This window comes from Ornithorhynchus anatinus, chromosome 7 (genome assembly GCF_004115215.2).
Source record: "Ornithorhynchus anatinus isolate Pmale09 chromosome 7, mOrnAna1.pri.v4, whole genome shotgun sequence".
NCBI lineage: Eukaryota > Metazoa > Chordata > Mammalia > Monotremata > Ornithorhynchidae > Ornithorhynchus > Ornithorhynchus anatinus.
The window spans coordinates 2,274,462-2,290,913 of NC_041734.1; the positions used below are offsets into that span (position 1 = coordinate 2,274,462).

General features: G+C 47.5%; 1 protein-coding gene across 1 annotated transcript in view; it reads left to right on the top strand.

Moving 5' to 3' along the window:
* Positions 1-14,786: 14,786 nt before the first annotated feature.
* EYA1 (EYA transcriptional coactivator and phosphatase 1) overlaps positions 14,787-16,452 on the top strand; it is a 97,906-nt gene continuing 96,240 nt past the window's right edge. Inside the window, exon 1 of the mRNA XM_029068283.2 lies at positions 14,787-14,891. The gene's annotated coding sequence lies outside the window, so the exon portion shown is untranslated. The remainder of the gene's footprint in view (positions 14,892-16,452) is intronic.

Here is a 16,452-nt window from a genome sequence, read left to right on the forward strand (position 1 = left end):
TTTTCGGGGTGATTTATGGCCCCTGGGGCTTTAGCGTTCTGGGATGGGTGTAGGACTGAGCCGGGCAACACACACCCATAACAATAAAACTTGGGTTATTTGCACAAGCTGGCTGTTTATTATTGCAGGAAATGGCACGTTTTCCAAGCCATTATCCTTCTGTGATGTGCCTCGGTTGGATGGATAGGGTCCGGTGGGGGTTACTGACTGCAGGGTTGGGGTCCTGGGCATTATTTTTTTTTAAATGGTATTTTATGGTATTTGTTAAAATGCGCCACTCTAAGCGCGGGGGTAGTCAGGTCAGTCGTAGGCCCTGTCCCTCACGGGGCTCACGGCCTGAATAGGAGGGAGAACAGGGATTGAATCCCATTTTTCAGTTGAAGGAACTGAGGCACAGGAAAGTTAAGGGACTTGACTAAGGTCACACAGCAGGCAGGTGACGGAGCTAGGATTAGAACACAGGGCCCCTGGCTCCCCGGTCTGTGCTTTATCCACAAGGCCATGCTTCTTCACTTCAGGTTTGGGAAGCTGAGGGAGTTATTGACTGTGAGGTTTGCATGCAGTAAGCGCTCAATAAATACAATTGAATGAATGATTGACTGAATGGCGTGGGGGTCTGAGGGTGTTATTGACTCCAGGTGGAGAGTCTAGAGGTATTATTGACTGCAGGGTGGGGGTCGGGGTGTTATCGACTGTGGGTTGGAGGTCTGCTGGGGGTGTTATTGATTTCAGGCTGAGAGTCTGGGGGCTTTTTTTAGAAGCAGCGTGGCCTAGTGGACAGAACCCGGGCCTGGGAGCCAGAAAGACCTGGGTTCTAATCCCAGCTTTGTCACTTCTCTGCTGCGTGATCGTGGGCAAGTCACTTCACTTCTCTGGGCCTCAGTTGCCTCATCTGTAAAATGGAAAATGAGACTGGGAGCCCCATGTGGGACAGGGACTGTGTCCAATCTGATTAACTCGTATGTACCCCAGCACTTAGAGCAGTGCTTGGCACATAGTGGTGGAGAGGAGGAGGAGGAGGAGGTCAGTAAAAATGAATCTTAATCTCCCCCACATCATCATCAGAGTGAGTGCCCGCTAGACTTTCCTGCCCCTGAGTCAGCTCCAGTGTCTGTGGCAGTGCCAGGACATCTGCTGATGCCACTGTCTGTGCCAGGGTCAGTCAGCATCATCAGTCAATGCCAACCTCAATGTCTGTGCCGATGCCTGGGCTGATGCCGTCACCAGTCTCTCGGCTGGAGCCAGAGCCTGTGCCGGTGGGCAAAGCCAATCTTAGTGCCGGTACGTGTTCTGATGCCAGTGGCTGGGCCGGTGCCAAAGCCGGTGTCGGTGCCAATGCGAGATCCAGCCACTCTGCCCACGTCGGTGTCTGTTTCAATGCCGGTGTCTGTGCTGATGCCAATGTCTGTACCAGTGCCACGTACGGCACCCGTGATAGTGGTCACTGCCAAATTCAATGCCAGTGCCAGTGACTGGGCCACTTTTGACTGAACGTCCACACACAGACCCCCGTGAGCAGCGAGGGGAAGGCCAGAACTGGAGGTCTCCCCCCAGGGGCGATCAGGCCGTCCGTCTCCGGACCGGCTGGTTCCCCAGTTAAGGGCCTGCGAACCAAACCCTGCCTTCAGCTGCCCGAAGGGACTCTGACCTCTTCCTTCGAGAAAGACGAGGAGGAGGAGAAGGAGGAAGAGGAGGAGGAGGAGGAAAAAGAGGAGGAGGAGGAGGAGGAGAAAGAGGAGAATACCTCAATCTCGTCTATCTCACCGCCGACCTCTCGCCCACATCCCACCTCCGACCTGGAACGTCCTCCCTCCTCATATCCCACAGACTATCACTCTCCCCACCATTTAAAGGCTTACTGAAGGCCCACCTCTTCCAACAAGCCTTCCCTGATTAATTCCTCCTTTCCTCTTCTCCCAGTCCCTTCTGCGTCACCTTGACTTGCTCCCTTTATACATGCCCATCCATTTCTATCATTTATTTATTCCTGTAAGTGCTTAGTACAGTGTTCTGCACACAGTAAGTGCTAAATAAATACGATTGAATGAATTAACTTTCATCTCCCCCTCTAATCGTTAAGCTCACTGTGGGCAGGGAATGCTTCCGTTCTATTGTTCCATTGTCCTCTCCCAAGCGCTTAGTACAATGTTCTGCACACAATAAGCACTCAAAAATGTGCTTGATTGACTGACAGGACCCGGACTGCTACTCCAAACTTCTGCCTGGTCCTGTCATGCTCCAGGACATGTCTCTCTGCATATCTCTGTCTCTCTACATGTCTCTGCCCACCCCTTCACTCTGTGCCTATTAGTCAATCAATCATTTGTATTTATTAAGAGTTCACTTTGTGCAGGGCACTGTACTAAGTGCTCGGATGGGTAATATCTCTCAGACCATAATAATACTAATGATAATGATGGCATTTGTTAAGCGCTTACTATGTGCTGAACACTGTTCTAAGTGCTGGATGTCTCTGGCCCAACTCTACCTCTCTCTGTACCTGTTCCGGTCAATCGTTGCCCAACTTCCTCTCTGTCTCTGACTCTTGGTGTTCAATACGCCCGCAAAATCTCTGCTTCTTCTCTCTTGTCTCTCTCTGTCTCTGTCTACCTTGCATGCTGATTGATCGGGGAGGGAGGAATGGTGAAATCAGCAATTAATTTATCCACCAGTCAGTGGTATAGATGATGGTCACCTAGGTTCAAAATCTACAGGGGAAAAGAGGAACCAATCTGTCTAGTAAAGAGAAGAGCATGGTGTAGTGGATAGAGCACTGGGCCTGGGAATCAGAAGGTCATGGGTTCTAATCATGGGTTCACGCTGCTAAGAGAAGCAGCGTGGCTCAGTGGAAAGAGCACGGGCTTTGGAGTCAGAGGTCATGAGTTCAAATCCCAGCTCTGCCACTTGTCAGCTGTGTGACTGTGGGCAAGTCACTTAACTTCTCTGTGCCTCAGTTACCTCATCTGTAAAATGGGGATTAAGACTGTGAGCCCCACGTGGGACATCCTGATTCCCCTGTGTCTACCCCAGCGCTTAGAACAGTGCTCGGCACATAGTAAGCGCTTAACAAATACCAACATTATTAATCCTGACTCCGCCACTTGTCTCCTGTGTGACCTTGGGCAAGTCACTTCACTTCTCTATGCCTCAGTTCCCTCATCTGTAAAGTGGGAATTGAGACTGTGAGCTCCATGTGGGACAGGGACTGTGAACTTGTAGGCAGGGACTGTGTCTGTAGTTATACAGTACTCTCCCAAGCACTTAGTAAAGTGCTTTGCACACAGTAGGTGCTCAATAAATGCAATTGAATGAATGGACGCCAAAGGGAAAGGGTGGGAAAATGGGGAGGAGGCTGGAAAAGGCAAACAAGGAACATTTATTCCCGGCAGGTTTTAATGTGGTGGTTTTTTTAAAAATGTCAGTCTCACATCCCGTTAACAGGGCGCTTAAAATCACCACGGACTTCCACGCAGCAAGGTTGGGAGCTTAGAAATCTGCTCGTTCAAATGGCATATTATTGTTTTCATTAGCCAAGAACCTGCTGTGTCTTCACAGTGCGTCTCAGACGGACACAGATGCAGACAGACAGGCCCCCGTTTGTTGAATCAACTAGAAAAGCTTCCTGGAGGAGGAACTCTACCAAAGAGCCGGAGAGAGGGAAGAATATGAAAAAAAAAACCCAAAAAGGAAAAAAAAAGGATAAAAACCTTTAGAGCTAACTCCCTGGGTAGCTTTCATCTTAAAAGGCATAAAATTCCCCGAACCGCTAGGAAACCTAATGATTGCAATTGCTGTAAAATCCTCAATATGGGGCCTTGCAAATTTGTTTATCCTGACATGTATTCAAACCCCAAATGAGTTCAGGGCTGGCGGGCCTTGGCAGAAAACGACCCTTCCTCTCCCCCGCCATCAGGGGAGTTACTGTTTGCCAGTGCTGGAGTGGGAAGCCCTCCATCAATCAATCAATCAGTGGTATTTATTGAGCGCTTACTGTGTGCAGAGCAGTGGGCTAAGTGTTTGGAAGGGTACAGTAGGGTTAAAGGGCAGGATATCAGGATATAGACTTATTCAGTGCTGCAAGGCTGAGGGAAGGGTAAAATGTCAAAGTTCCAGCAGGGCTTAGTGGATAGAGCTCGGGCCTGGAAGTCAGAAGGAGCTGGGTTCTAATCCTGACTCTGGCACTGAATGCTGTATGACCTTAGGCAAGTCACTTAACCACTCTGGCCCTCAGTTTTCTCATTTGGCAAATGGGAATAAAATACCTGTACTCTCTCCGTCTTAGGCTGTGAGCTCCCCACGGGACAGAGAGGGTATCTGAAAAAGATGATTCATTCATTCAGTGACATTTATTAAGCGCTTACTGTGTGCAGAGCACTGTCCTAAGCACTTGAGAAAATACAATGCAACAATAAACAATGTGACAATCCCTACCCACAGTGAGCTCACAATCGAGATTCTGGCCCCGCCACTTGTCTGCTGTGTGGTCTTGGGCAAGTCACTTTACTTTTCTGGGTCTCAGTTTCCTCAATGGTAAAATGGGGACTGAGATTGGGAGCCCCAGGTGGGACAAGGACTGTGTCCCACCTGATCTACTTCCAGGGCTTAGTACAGTGACTGGCACATAGCTAAGTGCTTAACAAATAGCATAATTATTATTATTATTATTATTAGATCTTGTATCTCAGGGCCTGGCACATATATGTCCTAAATGTCATTATTATGGTAACTGACACAATTCCTGTCCACAAAGAGCAATGGGGCCTAGTAGGAGAAGCAGCGTGGCCTAGTAGAAAGACATGGGCCTGGGAGTCAGTGGGTGTGGGTTCTAATTCCGGCTCCATCATGTACCTGCTGTGCATCCTTGGACAAATCACTTTACTTCCCTGGGCCTCAGAGACCTGCTCTGTAAAATGGGGCTTAAAGCTGTGAGCCCCATCTAAGACAGGAACTGTGTCCAACCTGATTAGCTTGTATCTACCAGCGCCTAGTACAGTGCCTGACAAACAGTAATCACTCAACAAAGTCCATGTGAAAAAAAGAGCTTGCACTCTAAAGGGGAGACTGATAGAATGTCTTTAGTTGTGGATTTCTTTGGAAAAGTCCAAAATGCACCAATTCGCCAATAGAAATGCCAAGCATTAAAGCCTTCCTATCCCCTTTAATAACTGCAGCATTTGTTAAGCACTCACTATGTGCCAGGCACTGTACTAAGTGCTGAGGTGGAAACGAGCAAATTGGGTTGGACACAGACCCTGTCCCACATGGGACTCACACTCTTAACTGCTAACTCTGCTGTAACGTAATGCAGTCCCTGTCCTACATGGAGCTCACAGTCTCAATCTCCATTTTACAGATGAGAGAACTGAGGCCTAGGTAAGTGAAGTGACTTGCCCAGGGTCACACAGGAGACAAGTGGTGGAGGCAGGATTAAAACCCAAGACCTTCTGACTCCCAGGCTAGTGCTCTATCCACTACACCATGCTCTTCTCTTTACTAGAGTGAATGGTCATAAAATGCCCAGCCCCGACTAATGAAATGTTTCTGAGAGTACTGCATCGAGCTGCCCTCTCTTGAAAATGGCCCCGCTAAAGATCATCTGAACCTCCATCGGAAACCTGACAGGTTGGACTCCAGATCCGATGAAGAATATTAATCATGAATATTAATCGGGTTCCATCTGCCAGAGATGAGAAATGCATTTTATTTACCATCGAGAGAGACCATTGATCCGTAACCGTGGTCCGATTTTGGATTTGGATTTGTGACCCGGCTGAAAGATGTGTAAAACCTCTCAAGTAGCCAGACAGTTCTCTATCGACTGAGAAGGCTCTACATTACTGTTTATCCAAGCAACTGTCTGGAATAAATTATGCTCAAGAAACCGACTCCTTGGTTCTCCTGCTTCAAGGAGAGAATACAAAGTATGTGTTTATCGGCTAGGATCCCGCCTGTTTTCATCCTAGTGCTACACAGTTGGCCTTTGTCTTCCAATAAATCAGTGATGTTCACTGAGTGCTTAATACGTGCAGAGCACTGAAGTAAGCGCTTGGAAGAGTACGATACAGCAGAGTTAGCAACCAGCTTACAAGACTGTTGGCGAGGTTTGATCATGGTTGTGTAGTAATAATGGTAATAACAATAGTAATAATAATAGCAGTTATAGTCGTAGAAATAGCACCTAAGCCCCTTGGAGGAGATGTGCCTTCAATTAAAAAGGAGAAGCTCCAGGCCAGAGACAGGATCTGGGCGAGAGGTCGGCGGTGAGGTAGAGGAGATCGAGGTACAGTGAGTTAGGTTGGCATTAGAGGAGCAAAGCGTGCGGGCTGGGTTGTAGTTAGACCGTGAGCCCGTTGTGGGGCAGGGATTGTCTCGGTTTGTTGCCACATTTTCCTTTCCAAACGCTTAATCCGGTGCTCTGCACACTGTAAGCGCTTAATAAATACTATTGAATGAATGAATGAAGACATCAGTGAGATAAGGGTAGACGGGGACTAGCAGATTGAGTGATTTAAAGCCAAAGGTAAGGAGTTTCTGTCTGATGCGGAGTGGGATGGGCAACGACCGGAGGTTCTTGAGGTGCTGGAAAACATGGACTGAACGTTTTTTTTTAGAAATCCGATCCGGGCAGCATTGCGAAGTGGATGGCCCGGAGTGGGGAGAGAAAGGAAGCTGGGAGGTCAGCAAGGAGGCTGATACAGCAATCAAGGCAAGCTAGAATAAATGCTCGGATTAACGTGGAAACAGTTTTGGTGGAGAGGATGGGATTAGAACCCAGGACCTTCTGATTCTCAGGCCTGGGCTTTATCTACTATGCCATAAAATTCTGGGGGGCAATATAACAATATAATTGACACATTCCCTACCTCTAAAGAGCCTACAGTCTAGACGTGACCATGCATTATAAGCACCATCATGTTTTCATTGATGACACCTGTGCAGGGTTTGGTGCGTCTCATACTCACACTCTGCATTCTAATAGACTACACCTGTGTGGGCCACTACACCTGTGTGGGCCACGGTCTGCACATCTGCAAACGATCAGTGGTATTGATTGAGTGTGCAGAACACTGGACTAAGTGCTTGGGAGAGGATAATACAACCGTCGGTAGACACTTCCCTGGCCACGAGGAACTTTCGGTCTAGAAGGGGAGAGAGACAAATATAAAGAAATTACAGGTATGGACTTAGGTGCTGTGGGGCAGAGGGGAGGGTGAATAAGGGTGCAAATCCAAGTGCAAGGGTGACACAGAAGGGCGTGGGAGAAGTGGAAATGTGGGCCTAGTCAGGGAAGGCCTCTTGGAGGAGATGGGCCTACGATAAGGCTTTGAAGGAGAGGAGAGCGCATGTCTGTTGGATAGGAAGTGGGAGGGCGGTCCAGGCCAGAGGCTGGACTTCAGCCCTCTTTGGCCAGAGCGGACCCCTGGACCCCCAGACCCTCGGCCTGCACCCCCTGCCCATGCTCTCCCTCCCCTTCTTCACTCCTCTTCCTCCTCCCCCTTGTCCCCCTCCTTCTTCCCTCCCCCTCTTCCCTTCCCCCTCCTCTCCCCTCCTCCTCTTCCCCTCTTCCCTCCCCCCTCCTCCTCTTCCCCTCTTCCCTCCCCCCTCCTCCTCTTCCCCTCTTTCCTCCCCCCCTCCTCCTCTTCCCCTCTTACCTCCCCCCTCCCTCTTCCCTTCCCTTATTCCCCTTCCCCTCTTCCCTTTCCCTTCCTCCCCATCCCCCTCTTCCCTCCTCCTCTTCCCCTTCTTCCCCCTCCTCCTTCTTCCCTCTCCTCATCTTCCCTTCCCCTCCTCCCCTCTTCTCTTCCAGCGCTTAGAACAGTGCTTTGCACATAGTAAGCACTTAAGAAATACCATTATTATTATTATTCCCCTCCCCTTCTTCCCCCTCTCCTTCTCCTCCTCCCCCTTTTTCCTCCTCCCCCTCTTCCCTCCTCACCCCCAGGGCTTAGCCGGTTTCGGGTCAGCCTGTCCCATCTGTGCAGGGGGGAGCGACCACCCCGGACCCGGGACCCCTGCCCCAGGAGGCGTTCAGCCTTGCAGAAAAACTGGGACGAGCTGGACGCCCCCGGCCGGGGCTCCCGGGGGTCCGCAGGGAAGGGGCAACTGTCCAGCTCGGCCACTACGATTCCATCCACCGCACACCTAAGAAGCGCCTCTCCCTTCTCGGGTACAGTAGCATTACCATTCTTCTTCTTTTTCCTATTACTATTATTATTACTGTCATTATCATTATTACTGTTACGGAACTTGTTAAGCTCTTACCATGTGCCAAGCACTGTTGGAAGCACTGGGGGAGGTGCAAGGTAATCAGGCTGGACACAACATGGATCATAAGAATTATTACTATGGATTTTGTTAAGGACTTACTATGTGCCAAGCACTGTTAGAAGTGCTGGGGGAGGTGCAAGGTAATCAGGTTGGACACAATAATAATAATGATAAGAAGAATTATTATTATGGAACTTGTTAAGCGCTTACTATGTGCCAAGCATTGTTGGAAGCACTGGGGTAGGTGCAAGTAATCAGGTTGGACACAACAATGATAATAAGAATGATTGTTAAGAATTATTACTATGGAACTTGTTAAATGCTTACTATGTGCCAAGCACTGGGGTAGATGCAAGGTAATCAGGTTGGACACACAATGATAATAAGAATTATTATTATTATTATGGAACTTGTTAAGCACTTATTATGTGCCAAGCACTGTTGGAAGAATTGGGGGAGGTGCAAGTAATCAAGTTGGACACAACAATGATAATAATAATAATTATTATTATTATGGAACTTGTTAAGCGCTTACTTTGTGCCAAGCACTGTTGGAAGCACTGGGGGGAGATGCAAGGTAATCAGGTTGGACACAATAATGATAATGATAATAAGAATTATTATTATGGAACTTAAGTGCTTACTATGTGCCAAGCACTGTTGGAAGCACTGGGGTAGGTGCAAGTAATCCGGTTGGGCACAACAATGATAATAAGAATTATTATTAACAATTATTACTATGGAACTTGTTAAGCGCTTACTATGTGCCAAGCACTGGCGTAGATGCAAGGTAATCAGGCTGGACACACAATGATAATAATTATTATTATTATGGAACTTGTTAAGCACTTACTATGTGCCAAGCACTGTTGGAAGCACTGGGGGAGATGCAAGGTAATCAGGCTGGACACAATAATTATAATGATAATAAGAATTATTATTATGGAACTTGTTAAGCTCTTATTATATGCCAACCCCTGTTTGAAGCACTAGACTAGATGCAAGGTAATCAGTGGTAATGATAATGATAAAAAAATTATTATTATGGAACTTGTCAAACACTTACTATGTGCCAAGCACTGTTCTAAGCACTGGGGTAGATGCTTTGTGTCAAGCACTGTTTGAAGCACTGGGGTAGGTACAAGGTAATCAGGTTGGACACAATAATAGTAGTAATAATTATGATGATTATAAAAATTATTTTTATGGAACTTAAGTGCTTACTATGTTCCTAGCACTGTTCTAATCACTGGGGTAGATTCAAGGTAATCGGGTTGCACCCAATAATACTAATAATGATAATAAGAATTTTTAGGGAACTTAAGCCAGCGATTAGAACAGTGCTTGGCACATAGTAAGCACATAAATACCGTCATTATTATTAAGCCCTTACTATGAGCCAAGTACTGTTCTTAGCACTGGGGTACATACAAGGTAATCAGTTGGACTTAAAATAATATTTATGGAACTTGTTAAGCACTTAATATGTGCCAAGTATTATTCTAAGCACTGGTGTAGGTAATCAGGTCGGACACAGTAGTAATAATGATAATAAAAATAATTGTGGAACTTGTTAGGTGCTTACTACATGCCAAACACTGTTCTAAGGACTGGGATAGATACAAGTTAATCAGGTTGGACACGGTCCCTCTCTCACATGGAGCCCTCAGTCTCAACCCCCATTTTACAGATGAGGGAACTGAGACACAGAGAAGTGAAGTGACTTGCCCACCCAGTAGAATCAATCAATTCATCGTATGTATTGAGCACTTAATTTGTGCAGAGCACTGTACTAAGCATCTGGAAGAGTACAATATAACAATAAACAGTTCCATATTGTGCCCACACTGAGCTTACAAGTCTAGAGGGGGAGACAGACACTAATATATTCATTCATTCATTCAATCGTATTTATTGAGAACTTACTGTATGCAGAGCACTGTTCTAAGCACTTGGAATGTACAATTTGGCAATCTCTTCCCTACAATGGGCTCACAATCTAGAAGGGGGAAATAAATGAATAAATTACAGATGTGTACATAAGTGCTATGGAGCTAGAGGGGGTGGTGAATCTAGGGAATAAGTCAGGGTGACAAAGAAGGGAGTGGGAGAAGAGGAAACGAGGGGCTTATACTGGGAAGGCCTCTTGGAGGAGGTGGGCTTTTAAGGAGGTTTTGAAGGTGGGGAGAGTCACTGTCGGATATGAGGAGGGATGGCGTTCCGGGCTAGAGGCAGGACGCGGGTGAGAGGTCGGTGGACAGTGAGTAGGTTGGCAATACGTAGGATGAGGAAAGTCATGCTTTCAGAACATTTAGAATTGAACCTCTCCAGTAGGTCAGAAGGCTAATACTCTCCCCCACTTCAAAGCCCTACCAAAGGCCCACCTCCTCCGAGAGGCCTTCCCAGACTAAGCCCCACTTTTCCTCAGCTCCCCCTCCCGTCCGCATCACCCTGAATTGCTCCCTTTGCTCTTCCCCCCATCCCCGCTCCACAGCACTTATGTATATATAATCTATATACATCTATAATTCTATTTATTTATATTGATGCCTGTTTACTTATACTGATGCCTGTCTCCCCCCCTCAAGACTGGGAGCCCGTTGTGGGCAGGGATTGTCTCTCTTTATTGCTATATTGTACCTTCCAAGCGCTTATTATGGTGCTCTGCACACAGTAAGCGTTCAGTAAATCTGATTGAAAGAATGAATTAATTAATCTTGACTGCACCAAGCCCCAAAACATTGCACAAGTCCATAATACTGGATGGCATTGTGTAACCTAAAAAGAACCATGTTTGTCTTTTTAAGAGCACACAAACACAAGCATGTGCTTTTTAATGACCCACAATCTGGGAATGAGAAATTATAGACTCTGCTCCTCTGAGCCTTCCAAAGGCAGCAAATCCTGAGGGATTTGCTTTTTATTATTCTTATTATTACAAATAATCACTTCCCCTGCCTCAAAGACTTACTGAAGGCCCAGCTCCTCTAAGAGGCCTTCCCAGACTAAGCCCCGCTATTCCTCATCTCCCCCTCCCTTCTTCGTCACCCCGACTTTCTTCCCTTGATCTTCTCCCCTCCCAACCCCACACCACTTACGTCCACATCCGTCATTTTATTATTTGTGTCGATGTCTGTCTCCCCCCTCCAGACTGTAAGCTCGTTGTGGCCAGGGAATGTCACAGTTTATTGTTGTATTGTACTTTCCCAAGCGCACAGTACAATGCTCCGCACACAATGAGTGCTCAATAAATACAATTGAATGAATGAATGAGTGAATAATAAGGATAAAAATAATTGGTGTATTTATGAAGCACTGTGCCAGCACTGTATTATGTGCTGGGGTAGTCAGGTTGGACACAGTCCCTGTACCATATGGAGCTCACAGTCTCAATCCCCATTTTACAGATGAAGTAACTGAGGCCCAGAGAAGTGAAGTGACTCACCCAAGGTCACCCAGAAGGCAAGTGGCAGAGTGAGGATTAGAACTCAGGACAATCTGAGTCTCAGACCCGGGCTCTGTCCACTAGACCACAATGTTGTGACGGTAGAACTGACAGAATTTGTTGGCAGACGGAATCTGTGGGTTGAATGAGAGAGGTGAGTCGGGGATAACGTCAAGATTACGAGCTTGGGAGACAGGGAGGATGATAGTGTTGTCTACAGTGATGGGAAATCAATCTATCAGAGGTGTTTAAGGACTTACTGAGTACAGAGCACTGTATTAAGTGCTTGGGAGAGTACAGTGCAAAATAATTGGTAGACACATCCCGCACCCATAACAAGCTTACAATCTACCTCGAGAAGCAGCGTGGCCTAGTGGATAGAGCCTGGGCCTGGGAGTCGGAAGGTCATGGGTTCTAATCCCGGCTCCGTCACTTGTCTGCTGTGTGACCTTGGGCAAGTCACTTCACTTCCTCTCTGCTTCAGTTCCCTTATCTGAAAACAGAGATTGAGACTGTGAGCCCCTTGTGGGACAGGGACTGTGTCCAACTCAATTATCTTGTATCTACCCCAGCGCTTAGAACAGTGCCTAGCACATCTTAAGGGCTTAACAAATACCATAATAATCTAGAGGAAAGTCAGAGGAAGGGCAGGATTTGAGTGGGAAGATGGGGAATTCTGATTTGGACATGCAAAGTTAGAAGTGTCGGCGGGACATGAAGGTGATGTCCTGAAAGGAGGAAGAAATGGGGATAGATAGAGGCTGGAGAGGGAAATATAGGATTCATCCATTGGGACACTGGGCTTCTCAGGAGGTGTCCTTCCTGACAGATCACAGATAAATAAATATTTATTTCTATTAACATCTGTCTTCCCCACCCTCCAGACTTTAAGCTCGTTGCTGTCAGGGAATATGTCTGTTTATTGTTGACTCTCCCAAGCACTTAGTACAGTATTCTGCACAAAATAAGCACTCAGTAAATATGATTGAATAAATTGAATGAATGAGTGAACCCCATCGAGACGTCAGCCTCAGCAGGGCAAAAAAGGGCCTGTTTTATAGAATTATTTTCAAGGGAGCTGGTCGGAGTCCCTGAAAAAAACAACCTCCGTATTTTCCCTCATAACGATGGCAAATGGCATGTTCTTTTGGAGTATGTGCCCGTGAAATATTCATGAACGAAAATGGGGTGATTTTTTTAAGTTTTCCATTTTATGTGTTTGACCCTTTGTTTTTCGTCCAGCTTGATCCTCTCCTCTGTGGCAGAGGGGGGCCGGGCTGGTGCCAGGAGATGCTGAATCAATGGGTTCGGGGTGGTAGCCAAGATTGGGTGGGTCGGGGGGGGGGGGTGTCTTGAGAGCTTGGTTTTGGTGTTCCCTAAAGGAGACCAAGCTCCCCTGCAGGTTCAAGGCATTCTCCCTCCCACTTTTGGCCCCTTTCCCCCCACCTCCCTTTTTAATGGTTTTTGTTAAGCTGTTATGATGGGCCAGGCACTGTACTAAGCACTGGGTAGATACAAGAGAATCAGGTTGGTCACCGACTGTGTCCCACATGAGGGGCTCAGTCTTGATCTCCATTTTACAGACAAGGGAACTGAGGTACAGAAAAGTTAAGTGACTAGCCTGAGATCACCCAGCAGACAAGTGGTGGAATTAGAACCCAGATCCTCTGACTCCCAGGCCTGGGCTTTTTCCATTCAATCATTCAGTTGTATTTATTAATAATAATAATAATAATAATAATGATGTTGGTATTTGTTAAGCGCTTAAGCACTTACTGTATGCAGAACACTGTACTAGGTGCTTGGAAGAGGACAATATAATAATAGACACATTCCCTGTCCACAACGAGCTTAGAGTCTAGAGGCCACAATCAGGCCTCTAGACCATACTGCTTCCAAGGGTTCTAAACCCATATCCGCCACTTGTCTGCTGTGTGACCTTAGGCAAGTCTTTTCATTCCTCTGTGCCTCAGTTCCCTCATCTGTAAAATGGGGATGAAGGCTGTAAGCCCTATGAGGGACAGGGACTGTGTCCAATCTGAGCACTTAGAACACGGCCTGGGACATAGTAAGCGCTTAACAAATACCATAATTATTATTATAATTGTGCCATATTCCTTCCTTATCTCTACCCTTCCTCCTATATATTCCGTGTGTGTGTGTGTGTGTGTTGGGGGGGGATCTCGCCCCAGGTCCAGTGATCGAGCTTAGTGCCCCAGCTCCTCTCATCCCTCTGCCACAATTCCCCTTTGGGTGGCAATTGTGGTCTGTGTTAAGCCCTTAAGATGCCAACCACTGTCCTAAATGTAGGGATAGACACAATTTATGCAGGTTGATCACCATCCCTGGAGGAAGGAGAACAGATATCTCGTCCCCCATTTACAGATGAGGAGACTGAGGTCCGAAGAAGTGATTAGCCCAAGATCACACAGCAGAAAAGTAGAAGAGTCAGGATTAGAACCCAGGTCCTCTGACTCCCAGCCTTCCTCCCTTACCAATAGTCCACACTGCTCCTCTTGGCATTAGGGTGTGACCGACAGTGATGGATGGCTCTGCCACATCTGCTGTGAGTGACCTCGGGCAAGTCACTTCACTTCTCTGTGCCTCAGTTCCCTCATCTGTAAAATGGGGTTTGAGACCGTAAACCCCATGTGGGACAGGGACTGTGTCCAACCCGATTAACTTGTATCTACCACAGCGCTCAGTACAATGCTTGGCAAATAGTAAGTGCTTAACAAATACCACAATTATTATTATTATTATTAGAGCTTGGTGGTCTGGAAGGCATCCATGGGCTACTGGCAGAAAATGAGCCCGGGCCCTCAGAGTGGCCACCTACTGCTCAAGCCACCTCTGGTTTCCCACTCCGGCCTCCTGTGGATTTTGGGGGGGACGGAGTGGGCGAGTCTGCACCTCCATCTTTGAAAGTGAACCAAATTCAACTCCCCAGAAATGAGTGACCCTAACGTGTTTGGACACACCAGCTTCTCGGAGTAGCAGGGATGCCCATCCTCCTTTAATTTTGTGCCAGACGGTTGTTCTAGCCGGGTGTGTGTGTGTCTTCTTCACAGGTACGAGGCACAGGAGCCTTTTGAAGGTGGCCCTGGCTCCCAGCTCCTCCGGGACAAGGCTGAAGACCCCGTCAACCGAAGAACTCCAGGAGAGAAGTGGCCATCCAGTAAGTAACCCGACTGTCGGTATTATGGAAGACCTCCGGCCCTATAAATTGTAATGCCGTTCTTGTCTCGTTGTCCTCCCGAGCCCCTGGAAACACCTCAGGCAAATTCTCCTTTCGTTTCCTTTCCTGAGGCGTTATAAATGGTCTTTGTCGAGTTTTCCGATATCCCAATGGTGTTGGGTCGATGGCCGTGAGCCTCATTTGGTGACTGTGATAACTGGATCCCGTGTGAGTTGATCTCCGTCATGCAAATGAAACCTTTTCAGGAAAATAATGATGACAGTAATAAAGTATTAAGTGCTTACTATGTGCCAGGCACTGTACTGAGCGCTGGAAAGGGATGGTTAAGATCCCGGTCATTGTGGAGCAGAGCGGTTGATGTCCAGGGTAGGATGCTTTGCCAGTCATCTCTTTCCAGGACCATAGCTAATTGTGTTTTAGGTTCAGCCAGGGTGGATCAAGGGAGCGGGTATGTATTATCACCACACAAAAAAAAAAATAGCTGGGAAAAAAGTAAATTCCAGTAGAGAATGAGAGAGAAGAGGTAGACAAAGTGGTGGAAAAAGATCTGGGGCTCATGGCTGCCCACAAGCTGAATGAGTTAGCAATGCAATCCCAGCATTGTACTGGGTTGGGCTAAGAAAGTCATAAAATGCTTTTTGCCGTCTTCCACTGTAGCCAGACCTTTATAACCCTGCATCCTGTTGGATTATCTGACTGGGATAATAGAATAGTAATAATAATAGCAATAACGGTGGGATTTGTGCCACTAACTTTGTGCCAGGCACTCTACTAAGCGCTGGGGTGAATACAAGCAAATGGGGGTGGATGCAGTCCCTGTCCCACATGGGGCTCACGGTTTAGTAATTAATTCCCAAGTGCTGAGTCCAGTGCTCTGAGCAATGTCAGGCCCCAGTAAATACCCCTGATCGATCGATTGGGATCGGATTGCCGTAATGGCAGGCCGAGAGCCCCGCTGGTAGCCCGGAAGGGAGAGTCCTACTCTGGAAAGCGGGCCAAGATCGCACGAGCACTGAGGGGAGGACGAGAGAGCGCGTGCGCCTCGGCTAAATGCACCACGGTCACTGCTCACGTCCCCTCCCGAGACTGGCCGGCTCGCCGGTCAGCATTTGTCCGTACTAAAGCGATCCAGAGAGCCGGACCACTCGTGACGATGCTGTGTTTCCAGCATGTTGTGGAATGTACGTGGCGCTGATGGGGAAAGATTTTCGTACCGGATGGACACAGGTGATTCTGAAATCACTTCGCCCGTCGTGTACTTTATGGATTTCTTAACTCGCTGTGGCCCGGTGAGTCACGCTAGGAAGCAGAGTGGTCTAGTGGATAGAACCCGGGCCTGGGAGTCCACAAAGACCTGGGTTCTAATCCCGGCTCTGCCACTTGTCTGCTGTGAGACCTTGAGCAAGTCACTTCACTTCTCTGCGCCTCAGTATGCTCATCTGTAAAGTGGGGATGAAGACCGTGAGCCCAGTGTGGAACAGGGACTGGGTCCAACCCGATTATCTTGTACCCACCCCAATGCTTAGAACAGTGCCTGTCA